At 38.3% G+C, this 23,796-nt stretch overlaps 6 non-coding genes and 2 pseudogenes across 6 annotated transcripts; all 8 read right to left on the bottom strand.

The window, feature by feature from the left end:
• Positions 1-6,546: 6,546 nt before the first annotated feature.
• On the bottom strand, positions 6,547-6,665 carry LOC113860829 (annotated as a pseudogene).
• A 388-nt stretch (positions 6,666-7,053) lies between these two features.
• LOC113860812 lies at positions 7,054-7,171 on the bottom strand. Its single transcript, XR_003504050.1, has one exon. It is a non-coding gene; the product is annotated as a 5S ribosomal RNA (ribosomal RNA).
• Positions 7,172-7,605: 434 nt separating this feature from the next.
• On the bottom strand, positions 7,606-7,724 carry LOC113860834 (annotated as a pseudogene).
• A 387-nt stretch (positions 7,725-8,111) lies between these two features.
• On the bottom strand, positions 8,112-8,230 carry LOC113860806. Its single transcript, XR_003504049.1, has one exon. It is a non-coding gene; the product is annotated as a 5S ribosomal RNA (ribosomal RNA).
• Positions 8,231-10,334: 2,104 nt separating this feature from the next.
• On the bottom strand, positions 10,335-10,441 carry LOC113861611. The gene has a single exon (XR_003504272.1). It is a non-coding gene; the product is annotated as a small nucleolar RNA R71 (small nucleolar RNA).
• An 11,873-nt stretch (positions 10,442-22,314) lies between these two features.
• LOC113860662 lies at positions 22,315-22,433 on the bottom strand. Its single transcript, XR_003504003.1, has one exon. It is a non-coding gene; the product is annotated as a 5S ribosomal RNA (ribosomal RNA).
• Positions 22,434-22,811: 378 nt separating this feature from the next.
• Positions 22,812-22,930, bottom strand: LOC113860671. The gene has a single exon (XR_003504005.1). It is a non-coding gene; the product is annotated as a 5S ribosomal RNA (ribosomal RNA).
• A 378-nt stretch (positions 22,931-23,308) lies between these two features.
• On the bottom strand, positions 23,309-23,427 carry LOC113860678. Its single transcript, XR_003504012.1, has one exon. It is a non-coding gene; the product is annotated as a 5S ribosomal RNA (ribosomal RNA).
• Positions 23,428-23,796: the final 369 nt, after the last annotated feature.

Below are 23,796 nucleotides of genomic sequence, written 5' to 3'. Positions count from 1 at the left end.
AAAGATCAAATGGAGATTTTGCTTGACCATGGATAGCACTCGGAAAGGAGGCTCGAATGTGATTACCAAATTGACATGACTCACATTCCAAAAAATGTAAATGAGAGAGGTGAGGAACCATATGCTTTAACTTATTTAGACCTAGATGACCTAGGTGATGATGCACGAGAAGGAGAGACTCTGTAACAATTCAAACAATCAAGAAGGAGGTTGGAAATAATAAGCACCACGTGATTCAGATCCTACTCCAATCGTCTATTTCGTACTCTGGTTCTGTATAGAGAAAGATTCAACAATAAATGTTATGGAACAATTATGAGTGCGAGTAAGTTGACTGACTGAGACTAAATTAAAGGGGCAACAAGGTACAAGAAGAACAAAGTTTAAGGATAAATCAAGAAGAGGGGTAGTTTGTCCAATGCCAATGGCATTAGCTTTTGAGTTGTCAGCAAGGGTGATGTGGTGTGCTGTTTTAGGTTGTGAGAGTTTTGAGAAGAGAGAAGGATTACCAGCTATGTGGTCAGAAGCACCAAAATCTAATATCCAGGGTCCAACAAACGATGAATAAGAGAGGCAAATTGTAGAGTTACCAGAATGAGCAATGGTAGAGGAAGATTGACCTTGGTGGAGAAAACCAGAATATTCTGTCAGATATAAAGTATAAGGAGTACCTCCAGCTGAAGATAGCAGCACAACAATATCCTAATACTGCCTTCATTGCACTCCCTTAGTATTTGGTGCCTTCATTGCATCTTCCATGTAACAGGTTTTTATTTTATTTTTTTTCTTTTCTGGTTCTACCTTTATCGTAAAACGTGACTTTCAGAAGCGCACCGACAAGATCGGCTAGAACCCAAAGCAGCGTCACTAGAAACCGCTGCACACTCCATCACGCCTCGTTACAGTCTTCGACGCGTGTAACCCACGCGCCATTGTAACGGGCTCTGTTCTTGATGCCTCTACCACCACACAAGTCGTCGGACCTTCCTGGTTTTATTCCAGTGATTGGTGACCATAAACAAAACCATATGGTTACTAGATCCTACATCGTACCTCCCTCACATGTGTCTCATTATTAATGGCCATCGAGAACCCTGTCTCTGCTCCAGCACTAGGTCTTAATGAGCTTCCTCTTTTACAGGGATCTTACCAACTTGATGGTTGCAATTATCTACAGTGGTCACGACTTGTTCACAGAAGCTTGAAGGGAAGAAAGAAGTTAAGCCACATTGAAGGAAAAGCCCTAGGCAAGGAAGAATCGTAGTATGAAGTCTGGGACAATGAAGACTCTTTCATCATGACATGGCTATGGCACTCAATGCTTCCTAAAATTAGAGGAAATTGTATGTTCTTCTCCCATCGCTAAGGAGATTTGGGAAAATATGCAACAAACTTACTCCAAAAAGAGGGACACCTCAGCCTATTATGAGTTGGAGAATCAAATTTTCAACACTAAGCAGGGATCTCTATTTGTGACTAAATACTACGACATTTTGAATGGCTTGTGGATTGAGTTAGACTAGTACCATGGCCTCAAAATGAAATGAAATGATGATATGTTACTTTCTCCATAGTTGCACTAAAAGTAAGATTAACTAGCAAGTGCACTAGTATAGTTGTAGCAAGTTATAAAATCTTGGAATCAAGTTTGAGTCCCAAATATCATCCTCAGGAAATAGTTTTCTCAAGTATCACTTCACAATTCAACAATTAGTTGAGCCTAGCACAGTTCAATTGGAGTTTGTAATATTTGAAAGCAAATTAACAAGCACAGAGTTTAGAAAACGTAACAGAGCAAGAGATATGAATTTTTGTATAGAAACAGATGAATAAAATATAGTTAGGGGTTTACTTCACCAAAACTTCAGTGTTAATTCAATCAAGTTCTGAACTTTCAAACATTTGAATTGGTTGACAATCAATTTCACAATTTATTAATCAGAAGTTAATTCCTTAACTCAATGATTCTAACATTCAATTTAATCATCCTAATTCCTTAGATTTGATTCAATTAAATGTTACATTAAGCATTAGAAACCATAAGATTGCAAGATTAAGATGACTTATCCCAAAGAAATCAATAATATTTGTAGTTAGTTCAAATATGAGAAACAATTTCAACTTCTATTGATAAAAGCTTCTCTGTGTTTAGTAAATCAAATTTCCATCCAACAACTACTTGATCAACAGAATTAACTAATCAATCTAATTAAATACTCAAAGTTCAGATCCAAAATCAATTCAACACTTCCATTTCAGATCCATAAATCCCTAACTACAAACAATTTAGACAACCATTACAAAATAAAAAGAGAAAGAAAGAGAAGAAGGAGATGAGCAAAGAATCATCTTCAATCCGATTCCTTAAGATGTGAAGCTTGGTGTTCATCCCTAATCTCTCTCTCAGACTCTCTAAAGACCAGAAAATGAAATGAAATTAAAAAAATGAATCAAAGATAAGAAAAATCTGATCTAACTCATATTTATAGAATTTCCCGCCTTTCTGGCGTGATCACTATTTTTCACTAAAGTAACCACGCAGAGGCCTTTCTGATAACCTGCACGATTGGAACAATCACTTTTCTTTACAAAAGTAGCAACGCAGAGGTTAATTGCTCCTAGTGGCATGTGCATGTTCACTTTTGTAAAAAATAGGAGTCATGTGCATCTTGTTTTGTTAAAGCGCTCTTTGGAACACTCACTATTTTATGAAATAGTGGTAACACGCAGGTAGTTTTGCCTTTGGATCATGCGCGTGATCACTTTTCTCAAAAATAGTGATCATGCATAGCTTATTGCTTTAAATCAGACATGCGCGTATTCACTTTTACACAAAATAGTGATCACGCACAAGTTATTCTTCTCACCCAGCTCTGGAACAATAACTATTATCACAAATTGTGATAACGCAAGATCTCTCTTCATAGGCGTGGGATGAATACATGCCCTGAAACATTGCCTAATACAAGCCTAAAGAAAAATACAAAAGTTTCCACCCCAACAAACTATTATAAGCATGAACAATGCAAGTACAAAAGTATATACATGTGTGATCCGATGACTCCTAGGATCACATCAGTTCTAGTCTCTGAGAATACTAGATAAGCCTCTGCGTGACTACTCTTGTGAAGAAGAGTAGTAACGCGCTCATGGCGGGAAATCTATAAATTGAAGAAACGCTCAGATTTTTGAATCTTTTGATTCATTTTTCACTTCTACTTAGTTTTTTGGTGTGGAGAGAGTCTAAGAGAGAGATTGGGGACGAACATTGAGCTTCAACCTAGAGGAATCAGATTGAAGATCGATTGAAGATGACTCTTCTGCGTCACTCTCCTCTTCTCTTTCTTTTTCTTTCTCTATTGTAATGGTTGCATAAATTCTTCATAGTTAGGGATAGTGGATCCAAAACGAATGTGTTGAATCAATTCTGGATTTGACTTTTGAGTATTGGAATGGATTGAGTGATTGATTCTGTATTTCAAGTAGTGATTGAATAGAAGTTTGATTAACTAAATACAGAGGAACTTTTGTCAATGGAAATTGAATTTGTTCTTCAGATCTGAATTAATTACCAGGATTATAGATGTCTTAGTGATAAGATAACTTGATTATGCAATCTTCTAGTTTCTAACACCTAATGCAACATTTAATTGAACCAGACCTAAGGAATTAGAGTGATTTGATTGAATGTTAGGTTCATTGAGTTAAGGAATTAACCTTTGAATAATATACCATGAAACTGATTCTCATTCCTTCTAACTACTTGAAAGTTTAGAACCTTATTGATTCAACATTGAAGTTTTGGTGAAGCAACTCCCTAGCTATGTTTTCCACATTTGTTAATCACACATTTGCATGTTCATTATTTTGTTTTCCTTTCTGAATTTAATATTTGTTACTTTTAAATCCAAATTCCATTTGAAATTCGTGAAGCTCAACTAATTGTAGCCTTGTGAATTGATAATTGAGCACTTTTATTCCCTGAGGACGATACTTGGGACTTTAACACAGTTCTATCATTTTTATAACTTGCTACATCATCACTAGTACACTTGCTAGTCAAATTAACTTCTCTTCTGAAGTGTGACACATCATTTTCAACAAAATTCATATTTACACTCAACATGCCATCTACACCCATTTCTAACCATTTACGTTATTCAATCATCAATCATTGACATGCTCATACACATTCACTCACATTCTTAATGAAAGGTATGTCAACCCCACAATCAAACCACATTGTATTCAAACACACAATAATTTTCATCAATCACACACTTCCTTTCCTCTATCTCAGTCACATTGCAATATTTAGTAAGATAAACGGTAAACAAAATACAATGAGATAGGGTAAAGTCTCCTCTTACCTCCAATCGAAGACTCAACATAAAACAATGGTAGAAAATGTTATCCATACGAATTTCATCGTTAAAACACATGGAAAACTCCATGATAACTCAAAGAGAACCCAGAAAATAAAGAAGAGAGACAAAAATTGAAACCCTAACCATTAAAACTAACCTCCAAAGCTCCAAACGTGTTTCCAACCTTCAATCTCATACCCGGAAGACTTTGGAGACAATTTAATCGGTAAAAATGGCTTGGGGATCAAGGGAAATAAGAGAGTTCGAAGGGAGAAGTGGAAAATGATTTTTCCCAAACCCTAACCCCTCAAATACCCTTTTGGTCACGACATTCTCACTACAGCTACACACTCTCTTGCTAGATTGAAAATCTCAGAAGGAATTGCATTCTGGTTTCTGTAGAATCTTGCTACAGCGAGGTCCTCTTGCTACAGCGAGATTGCACCCAGAAATGCATCCCAAACTTTTGCTCTATTGCTACAGCGATAGGACTCTCGCTCTAGCGAGAAAGCAACAGTTTCACCCCTCTCTCTTAGTGCCTTCTCGCTACAGCGAGGATCCTCTCGCTAGCGAGAACGGCACAGTTTCATGCTTTACACCCAGGGTCTTCTCGCTACAGAGAGAATGCCCTACAGCATCATCCACACTTAGCCTGTACAAACACACACACACACACACACACACACACACACACATATATATATATATATATATTCAATTTATTCCAGTCCTCCAGTCCAGTCACAATTCACATTACATACTTATACATACCCACATCATTACACACATATACACATCATCCTTATGTCAATCAACACACCCCATAGGACAATCCACACACACACATATATATATATATATATATATATATATATATATACACAATAACTAAACAATATTACAAAATTCAGAGTGTTACAAGTATAGCCAAATGAAACAGGAAAGGGACTCAGAAAAGGAGAGGTAGTTGGGGTATCTCATTCAGGTGCGAGATGTTCCTAATCCTTTGGCATTGCTCACATGTCTTATTGAAGTTGTGTGCATCTCGGAACATGGTAGGCCAATAAAGTCCAGAATCTAAAATCTTTCAGGCTGTACGTTGAGGTCCACCACAAGCCAAGGAATGGAAAAATCTAAGCACAGACTGGAACTCAGGTTCAGGTACACATCGTTTGATAATCTTGTCATTGCACATCTTCTATAAGTATGGATCATCCCAAATGTAGTATTTGAAATCACTTTTTAGCATGGTAGCTTGAGCTTTAGAAAAGTATATATGAATCTCCTTGGCAGCCAAATAATTCACCAAGTTTGCATACCAAGGATTATGCCCTCCAATGTGGTAAAACTACTCATCTGGAAAGGTGTCTCTAATTGGGAGATCTTCTAGTGGCTGCTGAATTTTGCTCAAATGGTCTGTCACTAAGTTTTTTGCACCACTTCTATCTCTGATCTCATTGTCAAACTCTTGCAGAAGAAGCATCCAACAAATTAGTCTCGATTTAGAATCTGACTTCTTAAGCAAGTACCTCACGCTGCATGATCAGAGAAACTAATTACTTTAGAGCCATGAAAATATGAACAAAATTTATCTAAAGCAAAAACAATGGCTAAAAGTTCTTTTTCTATTGTGGTGTAGTTTTGCTTATGCTTTATCCAATGTCTGAGAAGCATAGGCTATGACATGGGGTTGCTTCTCCACTTTTTGACCAAGGACAACACCAACTGCAAAGTTTGAAGCATCACACATAAGCTTGAATGAAATCTCCCGACTCAGAGGCTGAATGATAAGAATAGAAGTGAGGTGCCTCTTCAGCTCATCAAAACCGTTATTGCAGGTCTGATCAAAGATGAAATCAATACCTTTCTGCATAAGAGTAGATAATGAGGATGCAATTCTGCTAAAATCCTTGATGAAGCGCCAATAGAAACATGCATGGATAAGAAAAGAGCGCACTTCTTTCACAGAAGTGGGATAAAGTAAAGAAAGAATTACATCAATCTTGGCTCTATCAGTCTCAATAACCCTACTTGACAATACATGCCCTAGTACAGTCCCTCTATTTCATATAACTTTTTGAGATTTGTCCAATCCAAACTACCGAAGGTCGAAGCCAATCCTACTGAGAATCATAGATACTGCCAAATGGAAAAAAAAAGGAAAAAGAAAGAGGAAAAAGAGGTGTAACACGAGGACTTCCTAGGAGGTCACCCATCCTAGTACTACTCTCGCCCAAGCACGCTTCACGACAGAGTTTTGATGTGATCCGGTGCATTAGTGTTTGTATGATCACATCTGACATGTTTTGCATGATCAACTGCTATTAGAATGCCAAGGGGCAAGCTTGCTCAAATTGGGACGGACCGAGACGGTCAAGACAGATTTACTGTTATCAGGGCAAATCATGCACCTGCGCAAATTCACTCATAAATACCGTGCAATTTTGGGAGGGCGGAACGCCAAGCCGATCGGTGTAGAAAGTGGTGAAAAACTGAGGATTTAGCTTCGTAAACTCTGGAGGGACATAACTTTTAGCACAAGACTTGGATTTATGCAAATCATACGTCCATTTCATATAAATTTTCGAGATCTGTCCAATCCAAACTCCCGAAGGTTGAAGCCAATCCTGCTGAGAATCACAGATACCGCCAAATGGCCAACATAGGAAAAAAGAAAGAGGAAAAAGAGGTGCAACACGAGGACATCCCAGGAGGTCACCCATTCTAGTACTACTCTCGCCCAAACACGCTTAACTCAGAGTTCTGATGGGATCTGGTGCATTAGTGCTGGGATGATCGCACTTGACATGTTATGCGCGATCAACTCCTATATGGATGTCGAGGGTGAAGGTTGCTCCAATCGGGACGGACAGAGACGGTCAACACTGATTTATCGTTATTAGGGCAAACCATGCGCCTGCACAAATTCAACGATAAATACCGCGCAACTTTGAGAGGACAAAAGGTCGAGCCGATCGGTGTAGAAAGTGGTGAAGAACTGAGGATTTAGCGTCGTAAAATCTCGAGGGACATAACTTTTAGCACAGGACTCGGATTTATGCAAATCATATGTCTGTTTCATATAACTTTTTGAGATCTGTCCAATCCAAACTCCCAAAGGTCGAAGCCAATCCTGCTGAGAATCACAGATACCGCCAAATGGCTAAAATAGGAAAAAAGAAAGGTTCTCAGCAGATACCGCCAAATGGCTAAAATAGGAAAAAAGAAAGAGGAAAAAGAGGTGCAACAGGACGACTTCCCAGGAGGTCACCCATCCTAGCACTACTCTCGCCCAAGAATGCTTAACTGCAGAGCTCTAGTGGGGTCCGGTGCGTTAGTGCTGGTAGGATCGCACATGACATGTTTTGCGCGATCAACTCCTATATGAATGCTGAGGGCGAAGCTTGCTCCAGTCGAGACGGACCGAGACGGTCAAGAGGATTTACCGTTATCGGGGCAAACCATGCGCCTGCGCAAATTCACTAATAAATACCGCCCAATTTTGGGAGGGCGGAAGGCCGAGCGGATCAGTGTAGAAAGTAGTGAAGAACTGAGGATTTAGGGTCGTAAACTCTAGAGGGACATAACTTTTAGCACAGGACTTAGATTTATGCAAATCATATGTCTATTTCATATAACTTTTCAAAATCTGTCCAATCCAAACTCCCGAAGGTCGAAGACAATCGTGCTGAAAATCATAGATACCGCCAAATGGCTAAAATAGGAAAATAGAAAGAGGAAAAAGAGGTGCAACAGGAGGACTTCCCAAGAGGTCACCCATCCTGGTACTACTCTCGCCCAAGCATACTTAACTGCGGAGCTCTAATGGGATCCGGTGCATTAGTGCTGGTATGATCGCACCTGACATGTTTTGTGCTTTCAACTCCTATATGAATGCCGAGGGCGAAGCTTGCTCCAATCGGGACAGTTAAGACGAATTTATTGTTATCAGGGCAAACCATGCGCTTGTGCAAATTCACCGATAAAAACCGCGCAATTTTGGGAGGGCGGAAGGCCGAGCCAATCGGTGTAGAAAGTGGTGAAAAATTGAGGATTTAGCGTTGTAAACTATGGAGGGACATAACTTTCAGCACAAGACTCGGATTTATGCAAATTATATTTCTATTTCATATAACTTTTTGAGATCTATCCAATCCAAACTACCGAAGGTCGAAGCCAATCATGCTGAGAATCACAGATACCGCCAAATGGCTAAAAAAGGAAAAAAGAAAGAGGAAAAAGAGGTGCAATGATGAATCCATATTTTACTGATATTTTAGCATAATTCTAGCTCATTTAATAAGGAAAATATATGAAGAAAGCAGAAAAACTCAGAAAAAGAGAATGATTGAAAGTTTTATTTCAATTTGTAGTTATTTTTGCATTTGTAGAATTTATGCTTAGTTCTTAAGGAATTTATCTTGTTTTTGAAGGAATAATTTGAGCAAAAGTCATGGAAATGGATTATCAATGGAAAGGAAGAGGAAGAATGGCAATGTTGGACTCCAAAATACAAGAATTATGGGATGCAGGCTGGGCGTGATCACTATTGTTAGTGAAAGTGATCATTCCAGAGCCTAAATGAGAAGAGGAGCCTGTGCGTAATCACTTTTATTTACAAGAGTGAGCGTTGCCAGTGTGCGTTATCACTTTCGCCAACGAAAGTGAGTGTTCCAGAGGCACTTGTATCAGGACAGCTTATGCGTGGTTACTATTAGTCACGAAAGTGATCACGCGCAGCCCTCGACCTCCTGCATTGCCACTCTTATGAATTAAAGTGAATGTTCCAGAGAAGCCTTCAACTCTGCAAGTTGCGCGTGGTTACTCTTCCTCTTGAAAGTGAACACGCGCACTACATAAAGCTTCTGCGCGGTTACTCTTGTGAAGAAAAGTGACAACGCGCAGAACTGGGGTTTCTATAAATACATGATTAAAGCGCGAAACTGGGGGTCTTTTGCTCATTTTCTGTTTTGTTAGTTAGATTCGTATGGCTCAAATGGTTATTTTTCTGTGAAGTGATAATTGAGTTCCTAATTCCCTGTGGAGACGATACTCGGATCTTAAATTTACTCATTACTTGCTGTAATCCTAGTGCACTTGCTAGTGTTTAGATTGCAAACAACAAGTTTTTGGCACCGTTGCCGGGGAATTTGAGTTTCAATATCATTAGTAACATTAGAATAGCTAGATTGAGTATTTTGTTTCTCTGAATTTCTGTAGTATTAGTCTGTAGTTAGACATTTTGTCCATTCTGCATGATTCTGCAGCTTTTAAACTTGTGTTTCAATTACTTTTATTGATATTTGCTACATAATTTTCGTGGTGCAGTTCTGAATACTAACTTGTAGTTTATTTTTGCTTCATTTTGATTTGTATATGCGTGGCAAAAACAAAAACAAATCAACTCTAGTCTTTGATCCTGACATAGACATAACCTTAAGGAGATTGAGAAAAGAGTCTAGAGCAGAAAAAGTCATAGGGAGTGATAGTGAATTAGAAGCTGTCCATTCTCCAGAATTTCAGAACAATCCTAGAGTGAAAAGAACACCTACATCTTTGAGACAACTAAATTCAGAAATAGAGATGGCAGAACAAAATAGAATTAGAACATTAGGGGACTATGCAATTCCTAACATGCAAGGTTTTAACTCTTCTATAATCAGGCCAACTATTCAAGCCAACCATTTTGAGATTAAACCTGCCTTATTACACTTAGTCCAACAAGATCAGTTTTCTGGTGGAAATTCTGATGATCCTAATCTACATATTTCAAATTTTCTACAGCTATGTGACACCATAAGAATAAATGGGGTTAGTGAAGAAGCCATCAGACTGAGACTATTTCCTTTTTCCTTGAGAGATAGAGCAAAATGCTGGTTACAAGCTCAACCACAAGGAAGCATTACCACTTGGACAGAACTTGTGAACAGGTTTCTAACCAAGTACTTCCCTCCATCCAAAGCTGCTAAGCTGAGAGGAGAAATTACATCCTTTGTTCAGCAAGATGGAGAATCATTGTATGAAGCTTGGGAAAGATACAAAGAATTGCTAAGAAGGTGTCCACATCATTGTATTCCAGATTGGATGCAATTGGAAACTTTTTATAATGGGATGAATGCAGTAACAAGAACAATGGTTAATGCTGCTGCTGGAGGTTCATTAAATACAAAGTCCTTGGAAGAAGCTCAGAGGATTATTGACATGATGGCATCTTCAATGTATCAGAATTCAAACTCAAGGAATCAAGGAAGAAACTCTGGTCATGAAGCTAAGGTTCTGGAAACTTTTCTTGCACAAAATCAGCTACAAAATCAAATGTTTTCAGAACAATTAGCTGCCTTAACACAACAAATCAACAATCTGCAAACAGGGAGTATGCCTACCAGTCAGCTAAGTTGTGATTTTTGTGGAGGAAACCATGTAAATGGTGCATGTGAGGCATCCACAAGTGAACCACAACAGCAAGTGAATTATATGAATAATTTTTAGAGACAACAGCCATAATATCCCCCTGGATTTCAATTTTCGAATAATAGAACTCAGCAGTATTCTAATTGGAATAATCAATATTCTGCTGCAAAGAATTCTAACTCAAATTTGCCTTTTTCTAATGCAGGTCCAGCAACACAACAGCCTTATTTTAAGAGGAATTCATCCACTCAACCTCAAGGAAATCAGAAATTTTCCAGACCTATGTATGAGAGGTTGACTGAGATGGAAGAAACTATGCTGCAATTCATGAAGGTGACTCAAACAAGCTTCAAAAACCAAGAAGCTTCCATGAACAAACTAGAGACACAGATTGGACAATTAGCTGAACAACTATCCAGCAGGGATGAAGGAAGATTTCCAAGCAATACAGTAATCAATCCTAAGGAGCAATGTCAAGCTATAACTACAAGAAGTGGAGCTGTAGTTGCAAGCCCTAAACCAGCAGAAAGGAAAGTGAATGATGCAGCAGAGAGAAAAATTGAACAAGATCTGCAACAAGGAAATTTTAAGCTATTGAAGAAAGACCATTCAGAAGAAAAAGAAAAAGTTCCCATGAATTCTGAAAGGAAAACCAAAAAGCAACTCTTTGAGGAAGCTTGTAAGCTAATATACCCAGAAAAATACAAGAGGCTGCCTTATCCTCAAAGAGTCCAAAATCCTAAACAAGAGGAACAATTCGAAAGGTTTATGAATGTCTTTAAGAAATTACAAATTAACATTCCTTTTGCAGAAGCTTTGGAACAAATGCTGCCTTCATATGCAAAGTTCATGAATGAATTACTTTCCAGAAAAAGGAAGCTAGAGCATGACAAAACAGTACCTTTGACAGAGGAATGCAGTGCCATTCTTAAGAGAAAACTTCCTCAAAAGTTGAAAGATCTTGGATCATTTAGCATTCCTTGTGAAATAGGAAACTGCACTGTGAGAAGAGCATTGTGTGACTTGGGAGCAAGCATAAATCTGATGCCATTAGCTGTTCTACAGAAACTTGGCATAGAGGAAGTGAAGCCTACCAACATTACACTGCAGCTAGCTGATAGATCATACACTTATCCATATGGAGTTGTTGAAGATTTATTAGTTAAAGTTGACAAGTTCATTTTTCCTGCAGATTTTGTAATTCTGGACATGGAAGTGGATTCTAACATTCCTTTGATCCTAGGGAGGCCATTTCTTGCAACCGGGAGAGCTTTAATAGATGTGCAAAAAGGTGAACTTATGCTTCGAGTTCAAGATGAGAAGGTAATATTTAATGTGTTTGAAGCTTTAAAATATCCAGTTGAAGATAATACATGTATGAAGGTAGATATACTGGATGTTTTTATTACACAACACCATATGAAAGAATTTGATGAAACTGCTGTGTTAGAAGAAATAATATCTGCAGGGAATGACAAATCTGAAACTCTGAATGAAGAAGATATCATGGAAATGCAGCAGCAATTCAAAGTTCTGCCGATGCAAAAACCTGCGGAAAATTTAGTGAAAGAAGAGCTGAAAAAGGACGCTAAAGAAGAAGAAAAGCATAAGCTAGAACTGAAACAACTTCCTTCACACCTGCGGTATGCATTTCTGGATGAGAAACATGAAAATCCAATCATCATCAACAATGAACTTAAGGAAGAACAAGAGGAAAAATTGTTAAGAATCTTAAGAGAACACAAATCTGCAATTGGCTGGAGTATTGCAAATCTGAAAGGTATAAATCCCTCATTTTGTAAGCACAGAATTTTATTTGAAGAGAATTTTAAGCCTGTTGTGCAGCCACAAAGGAGGTTAAACCCAGCCATGAAAGAGGTAGTTAAAAAAGAGGTCATGAAGCTGTTAGATGCAGGAATAATATACCCTATTTCTGACAGCAATTGGGTAAGTCCAGTCCAAGTTGTTCCAAAGAAAGGTGGTATGACAGTTGTACCTAATGAAAAGAATGAACTTGTCCCTACTAGGATTGTGACTGGATGGAGAATGTGCATAGACTATAGGAAATTAAATAATGCAACCAGAAAAGACCATTTCCCACTACCATTTGCAGATCAAATGCTAGAAAGACTTGCTGGACATTCATTTTATTATTTTCTTGATGGGTATTCAGGATATAATCAAATAGCTGTGGATCCTTTGGATCAAGAGAAAACTGCATTTACATGTCCATTTGGAGTCTTTGCATATAGGAGAATGCCATTTGGTCTGTGTAATGCCCCTGCCACTTTCCAAAGATGCATGCTTTCTATTTTTTCTGATTTGGTAGAAAACATCATAGAAGTGTTCATGGACGATTTCTCTGTTTTTGGTGATTCTTTTGATGATTGTTTAGCTAATCTATCCACTATTTTGCAGAGATGTCAAGATACTAACCTTGTGTTGAATTGGGAGAAGTGCCATTTCATTGTACAAGAAGGCATTGTCCTTGGTCACAAAATTTCAGAGAAAGGAATGGAGGTGGACCAAGCTAAGATAGAAATCATTAGTAAATTGCCTCCACCTATCAATGTTAAGGGAGTTAGAAGTTTTTTAGGACATGCTGGTTTTTATAGAAGATTCATAAAAGATTTTTCTAAGATTGCTAAACCCTTGAGTAATTTACTTATAAAAGATGCAGATTTCATATTTGATGATAATTGTTTGCATGCATTTTCTGTTTTAAAAGAGAAACTAATTTCTGCACCTATTCTTGCAAAACCAGATTGGAAATTACCTTTTGAACTCATGTGTGATGCAAGTGATAGTGCAGTGGTTGCTGTGTTAGGACAGAGAAAAGATAGGAAATTACATGCTATCTATTATTCAAGCAAAGTGTTAAATCCTGCACAAGTGAATTACACAACAACAGAAAAAGAACTTTTAGCTGTTGTACATGCTTTTGATAAGTTTAGACCATATTTAATGGGTTCAAAAGTGATTGTATACACTGATCATGCTGCTCTTAAATACCTTTTGACAAAACAGGATACAAAACCCAGGTTATTAAGATGGATTTTGCTACTCCAAGAATTTGAGCTAGAAATCAAAGACAAGAAAGGAAAAGAAAATTGTGTAGCAGACCACTTGTCCAGACTTCCTTTGGAGAGTTTAACCACTGAATCATTGGAAATAAATGAAGAATTTCCAGATGAAAAGCTGTTTGCAGTGGAAAACATGCCTTGGTTTGCTGACATTGCAAATTTTAAAGCCACTCAATTCATTCCAAAGAGGTTTACTTGGCAGCAAAAGAAGAAGTTCTTATATGACAGCAAATTCTATGTGTGGGAAGACCCATATCTGTTCAAAATTGGAATAGATGGGTTAATTAGAAGATGCATTCCACAAAGTGAGCAAGCTGAGATACTATGGCATTGTCACAATTCAGAATATGGAGGCCACCATGCAAGTTCAAGGATTGCTGCAAAAGTCTTGCAAGCAGGTTTCTTTTGGCCTACACTCTTCAAAGATGCCAAGAAATATGTGAAAAACTGTGATAAATGTCAAAGAACTGGAAATATTTCAAGAAGACAAGAGCTGCCATTAACCAACATCCTAGAAGTGGAACCATTTGATGTATGGGGGATTGATTTCATGGGACCATTTCCCCCATCATTCTCACACGAATACATTCTAGTTGCAGTGGATTATGTGTCTAAATGGGTAGAAGCAATTCCCACCAGATCAAATGATGCAAAGGTAGTGATTTCTTTTATAAGAAAGAACATTTTTTCAAGATTTGGTGTGCCTAGAGTGCTGATAAGTGATGGAGGTACTCACTTCTGCAACAAGTATCTTGAAGCTGTATTAATGAAATATGGTGTGAAGCATAAGGTTGCTACTCCATACCATCCACAAACAAGTGGACAAGTGGAGGTTTCAAATAGAGAGATCAAGCAAATTCTAGAGAAAGTAGTGAACAGTTCAAGGAAGGATTGGTCAAAGAAACTGGATGACTCACTGTGGGCATATAGAACTGCTTTTAAAACTCCAATTTGTATGTCTCTATATCAGCTAGTATTTGGAAAGGCCTGTCACTTACCTCTAGAGTTGGAGCACGGAGCATATTGGACTACCAAGTGGCTTAACTTTGATTTGTCAAGTGCTGGAAAGAAGAGAGTTTTACAGTTGCATGAATTGGAAGAATTCGGACAACGAGCTTATGAGAATGCAAAGTTGTACAAAGAAAGAACCAAGAGGATCCATGACAAATTTATTCTGCAAAAAGATTTCAGACCTGGTCAACAAGTACTATTATTCAATTCAAGATTAAAATTGTTTCCAGGGAAACTAAAATCTAAATGGTCTGGACCGTTTTTAATTAAGGAAACTTCTCCCTTTGGAGCAATTCTTATAGAAGATCTGAAAACATGGAGAGAATTCAAGGTCAATGGCCAAAGATTGAAGATCTATCATGGAGAGGAGTTTACAAGGAACATATCATGCATGAAACTGGTTTCTCTTGAGTGAGAAACATTTAATGTCAAGCTAATGACATTAAAGAAGCGCTTTGTGAGAGGCAACTCACATTTCTAACCCAATTTAAGTTTTCTGCACTATTTTTGAATTAACAGTATTCACAGAAGTCAAAGTCTGAACTTTTCATCTTGGTTACCTTGCTGAATCTGATGTTTGGAATAAATCTGGTGGCTGAAACGAGAATGCAGATTGGAATTAATTAGAATGCTTAAAGTTCTTGTACAATCTGAATAATAGTTATCAAATTCTGCAAATTTTCTGCAAAATGCAAAGTTCTGCATCATACTCATCATATTCTGTAATTTTGATGAAAAAGGTAAATTTTGAAGCATGCTAAATCTGTCATTTGTAGCGAATTTGATAAATGCAATTGGACTTCATGCTATAATGTGTTATGGAAAAGTCAGAATTGCATTGTGAATATGTTAAACAGAAATTCTGCAGAATTCAACTATGATGTTTGTTGCATTTGTAATTTGGAGCGAAAATGATGAATGAATTGAGAGTTCATGATAGGAGTGTGTAATGTAAAAGTCAAAACTGCATAAGTAGGGAGTGAATACATGTTCTGCAAAAATTCTGCAGAATTCAGCCTTGGATGAATGTTGCATATGTAATTAAGGGTGAACATGATGAGGGAAATAGGTATTTTATATGGTGAGTGTGTATTGGAATGATTATGATTTGTTAAGTGAGCCAATTAAAGTTTGGAGAACTTGGATTGATGAAAGGAATCACTCTTTTGCAGGAAAGCAATCACGCAGAGATGGAATTCTGAGATTTCCCCTCTGGAATAATCACTCTCGCTGATGAGAGTGATAACGCAGAAACTGACTGGGAAACACAGCTCTCTGGAACAATCACTCTCACTGATGAGAGTGATAACGCAGAGGCAGATGAGAAAAACACACTCTCTGGATCACTTCCTTTCCTTGTCAAGAGTGACCACGCGCAGGTAAGTATGGAATATTTCATAGCGCGTTACTCCTTTTACTGATAAAAGTAACCACGCTCAAGCAATAAGCTTGCGCATTATCACTTTGCCCGGCAATAGTGGTAACGCGCATTGCATTCAAAATTTCCAAGCTCTCTGGAACACTCACTCTATTCGACAAGAGTGATAACGCAGAATTTTATTAATAAGGGAACGTTCACTTTTCACTTAAAAAGTGGTCACGTGCACACGCGTGACCCCAGACTCAATATAAAGGAACCACGCTCACATCCATTTAAACCTAAATCCCCATTTCCCTCTAAAATTCCTCTTACTTTCAATCTTTCGTGAAGCAACCAGCAAGCAATTGCTCCCTCTTTTTCACTGTCATTCACATTTCTGAAGCTCAAGGTACGTTCTCTGCATTCTACGAAATTGTATTTAGGGTCTTTCTTTGTTGCAACTCTGGAAAAATGTCAAAAATGGCAAGTGGGGAAATATCTTGAGCGTATTCGATTTAAGGAACTTTAAATACTGTGAATAGGTTTTCAAAGTCATTCAATCTCCTCTGTTAACATATTCACATATGCATTATGCGAAAAACCTGAACATGACTTTGAAAGAAATAGAAATATTCTAGTTGCCATCAATGAAAATACTCCTTGCATGCAATATTTGAATGTTGATGTCTGAACTGAGTTGTATGGAACGAGTTACTGCTGTATATTGCACTGCATGATTGTATAGATACCATACTGATAAATACTGCATTAAGCTAATATTTAGTCTTTGATGATAATGAATGAGTGCACTGTTCTAATTGTATGTGATTCAAAGAAACAATAGGCAATATTTTGGATGGAATTTTACTGTCAGAAGATAATTTCTGTTAGGAACCATTCGAGCATGTATTGCACTTCTAGTGGGCAGGATGAAAGTGCATTAGTAGTTGGAATTTGGTTGAAAATTGTGATTCTTTTTCTGCATTCTTGGTGAAATTGTGAACTCTGAGGGAACAAATTAGGAAGGCCAGTCTAAAATCCCCTGAATATGGTTTGATTAATTTTGTACCTAAGTGTTGGTATATCTAAAAAGTGACAATTTTGCTCTGATAAATAACTTTTGTGCTTACATAAGAGAGCATGTAAAAAAATATGTTGATGACCTATAATAGCATCTCTGCGTTAACCTGATGTGCTTTGAGAGTGTGCACTCTAAACTAAAAATTTAAAGGTTTAACCAATTTTGACTGTGATTGCTTAGTAATTTGCAATATTGCTTGTGTGTTTATATGATTACATCCTCATGACAGCAACAGATTGTAAAAAGATCCATACTGCAAATTGGAATTCTGCACATGGATTGATTGAATTTGTCTAGTAAAGAGATGTATACTGTCACAATTATGTGTCATGAATTTTAAACTGTCAAATTACTTGCTTGTTTTTTTTGCAGCCACTTCAAAATGGTCAGAACTTCTTTGAATACACCAGTTGGACCTTCTAAGAAGACCAAAGTTGGATCTGCCAGCAACACTCCAAGAAGGAGATCTATCAGGAATATTCAAGCTGGAACAGCCAGGAATTCTCCAACCACAAAAAGAGCAAGAACTGATGGTGTCTCACCTTCCTCACCCATTGAAATCGCTGACCCTCCTCAGCCAAGAGTAACCGCACCTGCAACCTCTTCACCACCTCAGCCGACTAGAAGAAATGCTCCTTCTACCTCTACCCCTACTGATCATGATCCAAGGTTCAGGAGTATTGCTCACGAAAACTATTTCAAGGCAAATATTTTGAGGAGGAAGATTGTCCCGGATAGAGCCTTTGAAATTGCTGAAGGCAACTACCCTGAGTACCCAAAAGAAATTCAGAAAAGGGGATGGGACAACTTCTGCTCCTTGGCTGATAATGGTTGGAGAGAAATTACACAGGAGTTTTATGCAAATGCAATGCGGTTCACGGGAGACCAAATTCCCAAATTTCAGACAATGGTCAAGGGTATGAGGGTGGATTTCACTGCTGCCAACATCAATCAGGTGTTGGAAATTTACACTGAAAGGCAACCTGGGTAGATGGACTTCACTGACTTTAAGAATAGTCCAAACAAGGATTATATTGAAATCCTGCACAGAATTGGAAGGCCAGGTACAACTTAGCAGCTGAATCTCGCCCAAAAACCCAAGTGTATCACCACCAAGAACTTGCTACCATTTGCTAAAGTCTGGAGTACTTTTTCGTTGAACTCTTTCATGCCAGTCAAGCATAGTTCAACCCTGGCAGTAAAGAGGGCTAAATTATTGTTTGCTATCGTTAATGATATGTACATTGATGTGGGGGAAGTAATTAGTGAATGTATCTTAAATATTTTGAAAACAAAAAGAGATTCACTAGCCTTTCCCTCATTAATCACTTTACTTTGTGAGGATGCAGGGGTTGAAGTTGGAGAATACCAAGAGAAAATCAGATCTGCTCCCCCTATCTCTGTCTCAATGGTAAAGGAAATCTATGCCACCACCTCCTGCACTTCAGCTGCACCTATCCCCACCCAGTTCAGAAAGGAGAAACCAATGAAGATGAAGGACATCCTACATCTTTTGGTTGAAAGGCAAAATCAATTGGCTGAACGACAAACTGAGCTCCACAGCAGTTTGAAGGCAGGAACTATGCTATTGGAATGTGTGTTGATGAATCTTGGTCAGAAGATGGGAATGACCAAAGATGAACTTTATCACACACCAGATTTGGCCGAGAATGCTCAATGTCTACGCTCATCAGTCTTTAAAGACTTGCCAATCTACAAGACTCATTTTCCATAGCCAACTGAAGAAGTGGTGGAGGAAGAAGAAGATGAGGAGGATGAGGAAGAAGATGAAGATGAAATTTCTGATGAGGAGGATGCCCAAGATGACTAGTTTAGGATTTTTGTTTTCTTTTCTGTTAATTTGAATTTTCTCTTGACGGTCTTGTAATTAAGTTTCAAACTTTTTGGTTTCATTTTAGAATTTGGGTTTGTAATTTGCACACTTGGTATATTTTGGTTTCATGCTAATTCTGAACAATTATGTTTTGAACACATATTAATTCTACAGAATTCAATCCCTTTTCATTTAATAATTGATGAAATTTTTGGTGTTTTGTGCAGAAAATGTCACAACCACACAACACTCACACACCATGGAAGCTGACACTTGCACAAGCTGCCATAAAAGGGGGGTTTCATTCCCTACCTCTTATTCATGAGTTAGCTTCACATTACACTGAATTATTCCTGAAAAACACCAAAATACTAGAATAGATAATAAATTACTGGCTGTTAATCAAATAAAAATGATTGACAATTTTGTGAATTCTGTGTGAATTTTTTTTTAAGTTGTTTTTCCCATTCTCAAAATGAGATCACACTTGTATTTTCAAAAATGAGGCATTTGCCACTAGGTGCATATATTTCTGAAAGGTGCATTGTGTTTTCATTAATCCACATGATCACTTATAAATACCTAGTGAGATTTGAGCTGTCTAATTTTATTTTTTTCTTGTGTGATTAATCATATTTGGCTGCATTCTCTAGAACTTGCCCTTGTTCTTAAATTAAATATGCATGTTACAGTTTTCACCCACTTGATACAGGCCATGATTGATATCCTAGTCAGCCTAAATGCCTTCCTTTATGATTGAATGTCTTAGTTCACCCTTTTGAGCTTAATATCCCTTTTCTTCAAATTACCTTATTATAAGCCTTGCTGAAAAACCAATTTTTACCATTCAAAAGATCAGAGGCATAATGAGTTTAATCAAGAATGAGTTTTAAAACTAAGTTTAGGGTGGTATCCAGATTTTAATTGCTTGAGGACAAGCAATGTTCTAAGTTTGGGGTGGGAAATAGCATGCTATCTAAGTTTGAGTTCAACAAGCCAGAAAGAAAGAACAAAACTGCTGCAGTAAAATGAAAAATTTATGAAGCAAAGCTGTGAAAAGAACAAAAATGTGAGTTCAAAAGAAAAGAAGTGCAGCAAAGTGCTGCAGAAAAAGAAAAAGAATATCAACAAAAAGAAGATAGTGATTGAAAGCAAGAAAGGAAGAAAAGAGATGAAAATTCTGCTAAAAAATAAAAATAAAAATAAAAAATTGTTTGCTGCATAAGTGAGAGAATTAAGGAGGAATAATGCAGATCCAGGCTAGTTTTAAAACAAATCACTCAAAATGCCTCTGATCTTTTGAAATTGCATGTATTGTTTTCCATTTTCTTTAATACCTACCTTAACCTTAGCCTTGTTATAACCTGAAAAAGTCCTCTAGATGTGTGATTAAATGTATTTGGCAGAGGAGATTGAGAATATGGGCAAGCATATGGTAGAGTGCAGTGAAATTGATGATTTAGAGTGAAAACAACACCTAAACACTGTTGAGTGATGAGAGAAACACTTCCAAGTGAGCTGTGATCATGTTGATTAATTGTACTCACATGAATTTTGATGAAAAATATGAACTTAGGTAGCAATTCTTATTCAATGATGATTATGCAGTAGGAATATCATGAAGAGTATTTGGATGAACAACTCGATTGAAAATTTTGCAGAAAACACAGAATTAGAAATTAGAAAAATCTGAAATAAGTAGTTTATGAACTGAATTTGAAAATGGAGGAACTTACCCTTGGTTTAGTTTGATTTGCTTGAGGACAAGCAAAAATTCAAGTTTGGGGTAGTGATGAATCCATATTTTTACTGATATTTTAGCATAATTCTAGCTCATTTAATAAGGAAAATATATGAAGAAACCAGAAAAACTCAGAAAAAGAGAATGATTGAAAGTTTTATTTCAATTTGTAGTTATTTTCGTATTTGTAGAATTTATGCTTAGTTCTTAAGGAATTTATGTTGTTTTTGAAGGAATAATCTGAGCAAAAGTCATGGAAATGGATTATCAATGGAAAGGAAGAGGAAGAATGGCAATGTTGGACTCCAAAATACAAGAATTATGGGATGCAGGCTGGGCGTGATCATTATTGTTAGTGAAAGTGATCATTCCAGAGCCTAAATGAGAAGAGGAGCCTGTGCGTAATCACTTTTATTTACAAGAGTGAGCGTTGCCAGTGTGCGTTATCACTTTCGCCAATGAAAGTGAGCGTTCCAGAGGCACTTGTATCAGGACAGCTTGCGCGTGGTTACTATTACTCACAAAAGTGATCACGCGCAGCCCTCGACCTCCTGCGTTGCCACTATTATGAATTAAAGTGAATGTTCCAGAGAAGCCTTCAACTCTGCAAGTTGCGCGTTGTTACTCTTGCTCTTGAAAGTGAACACGCGCACTACATAAAGCTTCTGTGTGGTTACTCTTGTGAAGAAAAGTGACAATGCACAGAACTGGGGTTTCTATAAATACATGATTGAAGCGCGAAACTGGGGGTCTTTTGCTCATTTTCTGTTTTGTTAGTTAGATTCTTGTTGAGAGAGAGTGGAGAGAAGATTGGGGTCGAAGCTTGAAGCTCCAAGAAGAGGGATCTTGGAGCTCGTGGCCATGGCTGCTCTGCATTCTTCTTCTTCTTCTTTCTCTGTTTTTATTGCAATGTGTGCTTAATTTCCCATAGTTAGGGGTTTATGGAACTCGAATTGATGTATTGATTCGACTTTATCTTCTGAACTTTAAGTTCTTGGATTAATTGAGTTGTTAATTCTGTTTTTCATGCAATCTTTGAATGGAAATTCATTTGATTAATCAAGAGGAATCTTTACCAACTCCTATGAATGCCGAGGGCGAAGCTTGCTCCAACCCGGACGGACCGAGACAGTCAAGACAGATTTGCCATTATCACGGCAAACCATGCGCCTGTGCAAATTCACCGATAAATACCGCGCAATTCTGGGAGGGCGGAAAACCGAGCCGATCGGTGTAGAAAGAGGTGAAAAACTGAGGATTAAGCGTCGTAAACTCTGGAGGGACATAACTTTTAGCACAGGAATCGGATTTATGCAAATCATATGTCTATTTCATATAACTTTTCGAGATCTGTCCAATCCAAACTCCCCCCAATCCTGCTAAGAATCACAGATACCGCCAAATGGCTAAAATAGGAAAAAGGAAAGAGGTGCAACACGAGGACTTCCCAGGAGGTCACCCATCCTAGTACTACTCTCGCCCAAGCACGCTTAGCTGCGGAGTTCTGATGGGATCCAGTGCATTAGTGCTGGTATGATCGCACCTGACATGTTCTTCGCGATAAACTCCTATATAAGGGCCGAGGGCGAAACTTGCTCCAACCGGGACCGACCGAGACAGTCAAGACGGATTTACCGTTATCAGGGCAAACCATGCGCCTACGCAAATTCACCGATAAATACCGCGCAATTCTGGGAGGGCGGAAGGCCGAGCCGATCGGTGTAGAAAGAGGTGAAAAACTGAGGATTTAGCGTCGTAAACTCTGGAGGGACATAACTTTTAGCACAGGACTCGGATTTATGCAAATCATATGTCTATTTCATATAACTTTTCGAGATCTGTCCAATCCAGACTCCCGCCAATCCTGCTGAGAATCACAGATACCGCCAAATGGCTAAAATAGGAAAAAGGAAAGAGGAAAAAGAGGTGCAACACGAGGACTTCCCAGGAGGTCACCCATCCTAGTACTACTCTCGCCCAAGCACGCTTGACTGCGGAGTTCTGATGAGATCCGGTGCATTAGTGCTGGTATGATCGCACCTGACATGTTCTGCGCGATCAACTCCTATATGAATGCCGAGGGCGAAGCTTGCTCCAACCGGGACCGACCGAGACAGTCAAGACGGATTTACCGTTATCTGGGCAAACCATGCGCCTGCGCAAATTCACCGATAAATACCGCCCAATTCTGGGAGGGCGGAAGGCCGAGCCGATCGGTGTAGAAAGAGGTGAAAAACTGAGGATTTAGCGTCGTAAACTCTGGAGGGACATAACTTTTAGCACAGGACTCGGATTTATGCAAATCATATGTCTATTTCATATAACTTTTCGAGATCTGTCCAATCCAAACTCCCGCCAATCCTGCTAAGAATCACAGATACCGCCAAATGGCTAAAATAGGAAAAAGGAAAGAGGAAAAAGAGGTGCAACACGAGGACTTCCCAGAAGGTCACCCATCCTAGTACTACTCTCGCCCAAGCACGCTTAACTATGGAGTTCTGATGGGATCCGGTGCATTAGTGCTGGTATGATCGCACCTGACATGTTTTGCGCGATCAACTCCTATATGAATGCCGAGGGCGAAGCTTGCTCCAACCAGGACCGACCGAGACAGTCAAGACGGATTTACCGTTATCAGGGCAAACCATGCGCCTGCGCAAATTCACCGATAAATACCGCGCAATTCTGGGAGGGCGGAAGGCCGAGCCGATCGGTGTAGAAAGAGGTGAAAAACTGAGGATTTAGCGTCGTAAACTCTGGAGGGACATAACTTTTAGCACAGGACTCGAATTTATGCAAATCATATGTCTATTTCATATAACTTTTCGAGATCTGTCCAATCCAAACTCCCGCCAATCCTGCTAAGAATCACAGATACCGCCAAATGGCTAAAATAGGAAAAAGGGAA

This window comes from Abrus precatorius, unplaced genomic scaffold (assembly GCF_003935025.1).
Source record: "Abrus precatorius isolate BTA unplaced genomic scaffold, Abrus_2018 Scaffold1, whole genome shotgun sequence".
Taxonomy (NCBI): Eukaryota; Viridiplantae; Streptophyta; class Magnoliopsida; order Fabales; family Fabaceae; genus Abrus; species Abrus precatorius.
This window is presented reverse-complemented; position numbering and strand designations above follow the sequence as displayed.